This window comes from Phyllostomus hastatus, unplaced genomic scaffold (assembly GCF_019186645.2).
Source record: "Phyllostomus hastatus isolate PE091 unplaced genomic scaffold, TTU_PhHast_1.1 phas_contig_86, whole genome shotgun sequence".
Taxonomy (NCBI): domain Eukaryota; kingdom Metazoa; phylum Chordata; class Mammalia; order Chiroptera; family Phyllostomidae; genus Phyllostomus; species Phyllostomus hastatus.
This window is the reverse complement of record NW_025333977.1, coordinates 21,652,877-21,661,818: the sequence shown is the minus strand read 5'-3', so window position 1 is coordinate 21,661,818 and position 8,942 is coordinate 21,652,877.

Below are 8,942 nucleotides of genomic sequence, written 5' to 3'. Positions count from 1 at the left end.
CCTTCCTGTGTCACGCTCCCTTCCTCTCCTTGGCCCACGTGCATCTCTTCCCCTATGTGAAGATAGGTTTTTTCCATTCTCACATTGGCCTCAATCTAATCAAGAAAAATGAAACTATGAGGCTCGGAGAGAAAAATCACACACCCCCACTTCTATGAACTAGAAATTTGAATTCTCCAAGCTTTTATTACATATATGTGTGAGCCTGATACTTACCCATCAAAGTCATTTAGAGTGTTTTCAGGAAGGGATGAGCCCTCCGTAAGTCAGCGAACAGGGTGAGGTAATTATTGTGGCAGGCTTTCCTTTAGAAAGGGGAAATACAAATGATTTGTGACTCTTAACTTCAAACATGCAAGAGGAATGCAATTTGGAACAGAATCCGAAGAGGAAATAGTCCATCCAGATTCAATTCTGGTGGCTGGAATACTGATTGAATTTCCTTCCTAGCAGAGACACTCCTCACTGGGCAGGGTTGGGGAGGAGGATAGGGGTTTCCTAGCAATGGAGTTTCCCTGTTCTACGAAGCTCTACCCCCAAAGCAGCCCCTTTAATCTACTGGTAGTAAGTTCCAGGTGTGAATACAATGTCCTCAACTTTCTCACCAGCCTTCCCTCTTATATGAGAATGTGGAGTTGGGCTAACCAACCAAGGTGGAAAGGACATACAAAGATGTGCTGTGAGCCTGGAGGCCAGTGGAGGAGGGGCACCTCTGCCCTATCTGCTCCCTGATGCCCAAAACGCCTCCACTGGAAACAAAGTTTGGCATTCCTCAATAAGAAAGAGATCTTTCAATGCCTTCACAGTTAACTCCCCCTGGAAGAAGGAGCACAGTGTCTTAACTCATCTAAGTTGAGATATGAATGACCGACACCAGTTTCTTCTCAGAAAACACATTTCCACAAGTCATGAGAAAAGATTATGAGGTCTCTGGGTGCCTGAGAGGGGGTTAGGAGACTTCAGGAGGGGAAATGGGACAGAAGGGAGAGATCAGGGTCCCACAGATACACTGGGTCCCATTCACTGCCCAACCTTGCCTAGAGCTAGATCCAAATACAACAAGGGGAGAAGAGACCGTAAACCTGCCCTGAACTGATGTCCCCAAATCACTCTGAAGGAACAGATGGCTGGTGAGGTGCAAAGAGGCTTGGACTCCAAGAGAGAGAAACCCATATTTCATTCCTGGCTTTTCACATCTGGCTAGGTAAACTCAGGCAAGCCACTTCCTGTTTCCCGTCTATAAACCAGAAGTTGGTCTATGATTTCTACCTTTCCACATCCCCACTACCACGAGGGGTGAACACATCTCTCTTGCTTCCTGGTGCACCTTTGGCAACTAGTGCATAGCCTGGGATGGAGGAGGCATTCAACAAATACTTGTTGAAGGAATGAATGAAGTTCTGTTTCTCCTCAGCACTCAGAGGACCCCCTATGCTCCTTCCAAAGTGAAGAACAATCTCAATCACTCTAAATATTCAACAGTTTACTTCTGGCAGATCTCAGATCTTTCAAATCGCTTTTAAAAATTGATCCTAAGAAAATACATAATGTGAGATATGGTAAAAGATTTGTGCCAAAAAATATATCTGTGATTACAAGAAAAAAATGCCCCCAAAATTGAAATCAACCTAATATCCCAAACTAGAGGTTTAAAAAAGTATAGTATAACTGTAGAACTTGAAACTGTACATCCACCTAAAAATGTCTTTAAAAAATGTTTCATGACATGAGATCTTCATTATGTTAAATTTTTTAAGTAGAATGCAAAGATTATATATAGAATGTCTTTAGTTTTGAAAATATATATACTTTATAAATGCATAGAAAAATTTAGAAGATTCTATGCAGCAGAAAGAAAGAAGGAGCTCCTACCCTTTGCAACAGCTTGGATGGAGCTGGAAAGCATTATGCTAAGCGAAATAAGCCAGGCAGTGAAAGACAAATACCACATGATCTCACCTTTAACAGGAACCTAAACAACAAAACAAAGGAACAAGCAAAATATAATCAAAAACACTGAAATAGAGGACAGGCTGACAGTGACCAGAGGGGACAGAAGAGGGAATTTCAGGGGAGAATGGGAAGGGTTTACTGGAACAAATTTAAAGGACACTGGAACAAAAACTAGGGGGAGGGTGGTAATGGGAGGGAAGTGGGGAGGGTTGGGTGGGTGGGCTGGATTGGGAGTAAAAGGAAGAAAACTGTACTTGAACAATGATTAAAATTTTTTTAAAAAAGAAAAATTTAGAAGATTATATAAAGTGTTAATTAACCATTGTCACCTCTAAGAAGTCTTATTTGGGATGCTTTTGAATTTTTTTCTTTATACTTTTCTCTTTTTTCCAAGTGTTCTTAAAATCATATTTTACTTTTATTTTCAAAAATAAAATTTTGTCAAGATTTATTTCCTATAACATAAAGGACCTTTTCAAACATTTGTCATGTCCTAAGTGGAAAACCAAGAAGACACCCTGGCACCTCTCGCCAAGCAATGACACAAATAGAAGCTCTCCTCTCAAAGCCAGACCAGACACAGATTTCTCTCTCTGCACTGGCACATACAAATTTAGGCTGTTTATATTCCTTCAGCAGAAGGAATCCATACTGGAACCTACTCTAAAGTAGAGCTCATTAGCTTGGATACTTGGCTTAAATATGTGTTGTTAAGTATTAAATACTGGTGTTAATTTGTTCCAGATGTCAAACACATCACAATTTTAAAGGATAAATGCAGATATTTGTGTATTTAGTTGTAACTATTCAGCTTACTCCTTCTCCCAAGTAAACCATGTGCCGATACACCTTTGTGTTGCCTTGGGGATACTGCCTGTCATGCAGAATACAGTCAGTAATTATTTGCTAAATTAGATTGAATAGAATTTTATGCACACTTGCCAAAAATGTAACTGTTTTCAAAAGCCCATACTAGTTATGATTTATAGATGAAATACACCCTTTTAAAAGGTCATTCCTCTATGTAAAATCTCCAGTGGCTCCCACTTGCCAATAGAACAAAGTCCTTCACAGCCTGGGCACCCCCCCGACCCACCTCTCCAGTTCCACGTCTCACCCCCCGCCAAGTGCTCCAAGTGGAACCCAGGCAGACTCCGCAGTGTCTCCCAGGCACACTCTCCTGTCTTCTCACGTCTTAAAGGTCCTCTATCCCCTTGCCCCACTCAGAAAATTCCCATTCTGCCTTCAAATTCCTCCCAAATGTAGCTCCCCTCAGAATTTCCAGAATGGGACCACTGCCCTGTCCTCTCCTTCCTTAAACTCATGTTTCCATAGCGTTCTTTTTTAACATGTATAGCATTTTACATGTTGAACAGTTTTTCGTTTATGTGTCTCCTACTATAGATCAGAAGCTTCCAAAAAGACATAAAAAAGAAATATTAGAAATATTTGTAAAATACTTTTAATCTAAAAATCAAGAACAAAATTAAGCCTTATATTAGGTATTATTAAGTATTATACAGGGTGGGGCAAATGTAGATTTACACCTGTTTGTCTGAAAATAATATAATTAATAATAATTCAAGAACCTGTTTCATATACTCACAACTATAAACCCACTTTTGCCCCACCCTGTAGATATTTATAAGTATAATATTAATATAAAAATATTATCCAGTGTTAATATATTCTATATTATAGTTCACAATAATATATTAACCTATTATATAAACAATATGTTGAACATATGGTATATATTATACATTAATTTATATTATATATTATGTTATAATAATATAGAGAATATAAATATACTATTATATACAAATCAAATTAAGCCTTATATTTAATATAACATGTATATATTATATTAATTATGAGATATTAACATTATTATAATAGTATATTCAATATGTTGAATATAAGGCTTAATTTGATTGGTATTGCATTGTATTATGGAGCTTATTATAGATTACAGTGGTTCACATACCCACCATTCCCTCGCTCTAAGGGTCTGATGGTCACCTGGGTTTTTGAGAGCTCCTGAGGACAGAGGCCCCTCTTCAGTGAGGAAGGAAGCCAGCACCACCCTCACCACCCTCACTGTTTCATTCAAGTTATGATATCTTGTATATTAGAAATACCCTTTTAAGTGGATTTACAAATTGCATTACCTGTTTTTACTAAACTAACTCTACAGAAAAAGCTACTCATTTTTAAAGATTCCTGCAAAAGAACCATAAATCAGTGATAGCAGCGAAAATAACAAAGCCAAAAGTACAAAGGTTTGCTGACACGGCTTTAAAAGCAAAATAAACATGGTTAATCTGTGACCTTATAACAATGTATGAAAAAGCAATTGCTTTTAGAAGGAAACTCATACAATGCCAAGATCCTACTGAAAAAGATATATTTGGACATGTATGTAATTTTATTACCAAAAATTGTATCAACTATAAAACCAGCCCTACTGTATACATAAAGAAAACTTAAATTTTTAAAATCTGATTAAGAAATCTTACAAATGAAGAGTTTTTAAACAATTTTTTAAACATACAAAAATGCAACCTACCTGATTGCATGAAATGCAATTTTTAGACGTACAAAAATGTAACCTACTTGATTAGTTTGAAAAAAATCAACTGAAAGGCATCAAGGGAGATGCAGAGTTGCCAAGTTTTAACACAAATCTCTGCAAAATTGATGGAGGAGGGTGACCCAAGGGTACAATGACTGAGAAAGGCAGTCAGCGCTTCTCCTATATGGTTCTGTGTACTCAGATGAAGTAGCCTTTTCAGCCAAAGCAGCTACTAAAACTAAGCAGAAAAGTTAACTAAACTAATAATCAGACATTTGAATGTTTTTGTCCCAGTAATAAATAATGAGGTAAGTTCAAACTCAATGCTCTTCTTAAAATAGTATTACTAATGTAAAGAGAAAAGAAAGTTTTCATTATGAATAAATAATATGAAATAAAATGTTATTTCATTTTTCCATTCTCAATATTTTTGTGTCCATTTTATACCATATATAATACAGTAATACAGTTTTTCATCTATAGAGATAACTAAACATTCATAAGTACATCTAGAGACAGAGGAGGTAAATAAAAGTTTGCAGAATGAAATTTTCTAATAAGATTTAATAGCAGAGATATAAAAAGCTGACTCCTGTACATAGAATTGTGAAGGAAAACACAAAAAAGTGAAAAAAGAACTCTTAGGTAGAAGAACATGATCTGTTTATTTTATAATAATTAAAGGGAAAGAAACCATCTATAAAATATTTTGGTGTCCTAGAATTTAAACTGTATCATTCAGTAAAAGATAATAATGTGGAACTATATATCCAGCTAAGAAAATATATTAGAGGAATTATGCTGAAGTTTAGTGGGATTTTCTGGCAAACCCTCAAGATCTAATCATTGAATAAATTCACTAGGCACCTTCTAGTATCTTTCCTAATTTGATTTCATGAATATGATGAAATACTACTACATTTCCAGAAAATGCCCAACCACCTAGTGAAAAAAAAACATAGAGGGAAATGAGAGGCATATTTATCACTTAGCACTATATAGCAGTTGAAACATGTTTTATGTTCTTCTCTCAAAGCCTGTGAAGCTTTTGTTTTCATCTAACAGATTATAAAATGGATGCATTTGAAGCTAATTTACTGGCGCCCAGATCTTCAATCACTGCAGAATGTTTACCCAACCTTCTTCAGCAAAACTTGCATCTCAAAAGCTGCCCCTTTTCAAGTTCTGAGATCAGTTTAGGAACCCTTGCAATGAGGTGAGCAAACATGGTGGCAACCAAATGAACTATTGATGAGACAAAGCAACCAGCTTACATACAAGAGACAGCTGGAGGACAAATAAATGGAATAACTACTTTCACCACGGTGGTAAACATATGGAACTCATTAACTCCAAGTGGCAGTGAATGGGTTCAGGAAGGGTTCAGATGCCTTCATGGAGAATAACTCTCTAAAAGTGTTGTTAAATAAAAGGAGGTTTATTCAGGGAAAACTTCAGGCTTTGGGGATGGACCTCAAGGACACGAATTCATTCCACTGCTCTCTCCATCAGGAGCTCTCTGCAGCTCCAGGCTGGATGCGGAGTATGGCTCTTTTGTTCTTATCATAACATCAGAAATAAATTCCAAACCTGAAGACAGAGGGTGTCTTTAGTGGCCTCCCAGGTCTTGGCACTGCCCATCCTCCTTGGGCCCAGAGAGAAATTGCATAACTAGGAAGTCAGAACCCAGGCTCTCTCTCTCTGTTTTCCATCCTCAAGCCAAATATATATTTTTTAACAAAATCAAGGTCCTACATACTTCCCTTCTAGGGGTCTTGTGGGATTGCAAATAGCTCTGAAAGACCTCCTGACCTAGAGTGCACCCTTATTTTCAAATTTTAAGCCAAAACTACTTAACTTCAAAATGGCTCTGTGCAAAAATCATAACACTGTTTTCCTAAGGAAGCCTAATTGAATGATTGATATTTGGAGGGCTGTCCAGCCCAATGACGTCTTTGCTAAAAACAGAGTTAGGCACTCATCTTAGCATTTGTTTGCAAACTAAACCCACAATCTGAACACTGTCCATACTCTGGCTTGACAGCATTGGGAATTGTCACCAAGTCATCACTGCCGTGGCCCAGATCTACTAAAAGGTGCTCCTGGGTGATTTTTTATATACAGATTATGATCTCTGTCATTTATTAGGACTTCAAAGCCTACCACAGAGTTTACTCCCTTTAGTAGCTAATTCCCCTTATTTCCTGAAAATTCATTTGTGTAGTGATGGAGAATGTGAGTCTACATTTCCTCTTTCCAGAGATACAAATATGTAATAGCCCCCTACTATAGGGAAGTTGAGTTCCCCTTATTTTCTAATTTTCCAATTGACTGTAGATAAAGGATACCATTCTAAGAATTTAATCTAACCACTAAATTAACATTTTTAATTGAGAGAGTACTTATGTTAAAAATCTTATGCTAATTTCAAATCTGTCCTTTCATTAAATGGCTTTCCATAAGCAATTCACTCCACTTGCTTCAGGAATGAATTTCACTCAAATGCTAGAGGAGTGGTTAATACCTCAGGCTTTGCAGTCAGACTGTAAGAGTTATAATCCTGCCTATGGAACCTTAGGCAATTTCTTTAACCACCCTGAGCCTCTATTTTTTTCATCTATAAAATGGGCATATGATAACTCCTAACTCGTGGAATTGTTTTTATAAATTAAAGGAATACTTACATGCTATCTCTATGTTTCTATTTTAAGTAAAATGTATGCTGCTCTTTAATATCCTCTGAGGAAAATCCATGTTTTTGAAATTTTCATTCTACTGTATTTTGTTAAGCATAACTTTCATTTCATAAACTCGAAGTGTGCTGTAGCACTATGACAACTGGCCTTAACATTGGAAGACACAGGTTCAAATGCTGACCTTGATACTCACTAGCTGTGTGGCCTTACCTCATTTCTTCATCTCCCTGGGCCCAAGTTTCTTCATGTGGAAAAAAGGGATAATACTGATAGGTGAATGGACTGAATGTGTGTGTGCTTCTCAAAATTCTTGTGTTGAAGCCCTAATTAACCCCCCCAGTGTGATGGTCTAAGGAGGTGAGGCCTTTAGGAGGTAATCAGATTTAAATGAAGTGATGAGGGTGGACCCCCATGATGAAATTCCTATCCTATAATAAGGACTTGATCTCTCCCTCTCTCCCTCCCTCTCTCTCTCTCTCTCTCTCTCTCTCCCTGGCTCTCGCTCTCACTCTTGCTCTCACTCTCTCCCTCAGCACATAGCCAGCTAGAGTAAAGGCTAGGGCTGGCTTCAAGGACATGCAACCTGTGTAGTGTCAGAGGCCCTACAACCAGAAGGACCCCACATTTGGTTTAATTCTCTATTGTTGCCATCTTGAAATTTTTAATAACTTCATTGATGAACTTGTGTTTTGTAAGTAAAGGCTAATGGGATGATGGAGCATGTGTGCAAGCAGAGAAAATACCTGTGTGGTACACATGCCCACCATTCCTTGGCACCCTGTTTGCATAGAGCATTCACAGTGCCTCATGAGCATAGAATTCTGTGGACCCATGAGGTCCAAGAGGTGGGAGTTCAGCAAGGCTCCAAGCAAGTTCAAAGGTAAGTATTTGTTATGTCTATGACTGAGTGCTATATGTTCAAATTCTAAGCTCCATGTCCTTATACCCCACAAGTGATGGAACTGTATTAGGACTTGGGGCCTCTGGGATGTGCTGAGGTCCTAAGAGTGGAGCTGTTGTGAATGGGATTAATGCTTTTATAAAGGGCCCGAAGAGCTCCCTTGCCCCTCCCACCCCGAGGACACAGTGAACAGGTGCCAGCTACAGACCGAGAAGACCTTTACCAGAACACAGCTATGCTGGCTCCTTGATCTTAGATTTTCAGCCTCCAGAACTGTAAACAATAATTTTTTTTGCCCTGGCTAGTGTGGCTCAGTGGATTGAGTACCAGCCTGTGAACCAAAGGGTCATGGGTTCAATTCCCAGTCAGGGCACATGCCTGGGTTGTGTGCCAGGTCCGTAGTAGGAGGGCGTGTGAGAGGCAACCACATATTGATATTTCTCTCCCTCTCTTTCTCCTTCTCCTCCCCTCTGTCTAAAATGAATAAATAAAAATCTTTTTAAAAAATCTTTTAAAAAATAAAAATAAGTTGTTGTTGTTTCTAAGCTGCCTAATCTGTGGCATTTTGTTATAGCAGCCCAAACAGACTAAGACACTGAGTAAACTGGTATACTGACAGTTCCCCTCGAGGCCTCACTTAACCACTCAAGCCACAATTTGCTTCAGAGACAAAAAGGAGACAATGGAGTTCTAGGAAATGTGAGTGACCAAGGAACCCTATCATACCCTTGTGTTAACTCCCTGTTGAATCAACCACTGTACAGGGAAAGTGATGACATAGGAGGAAAAGGAAAGATAATGCTTTCATTTCAGT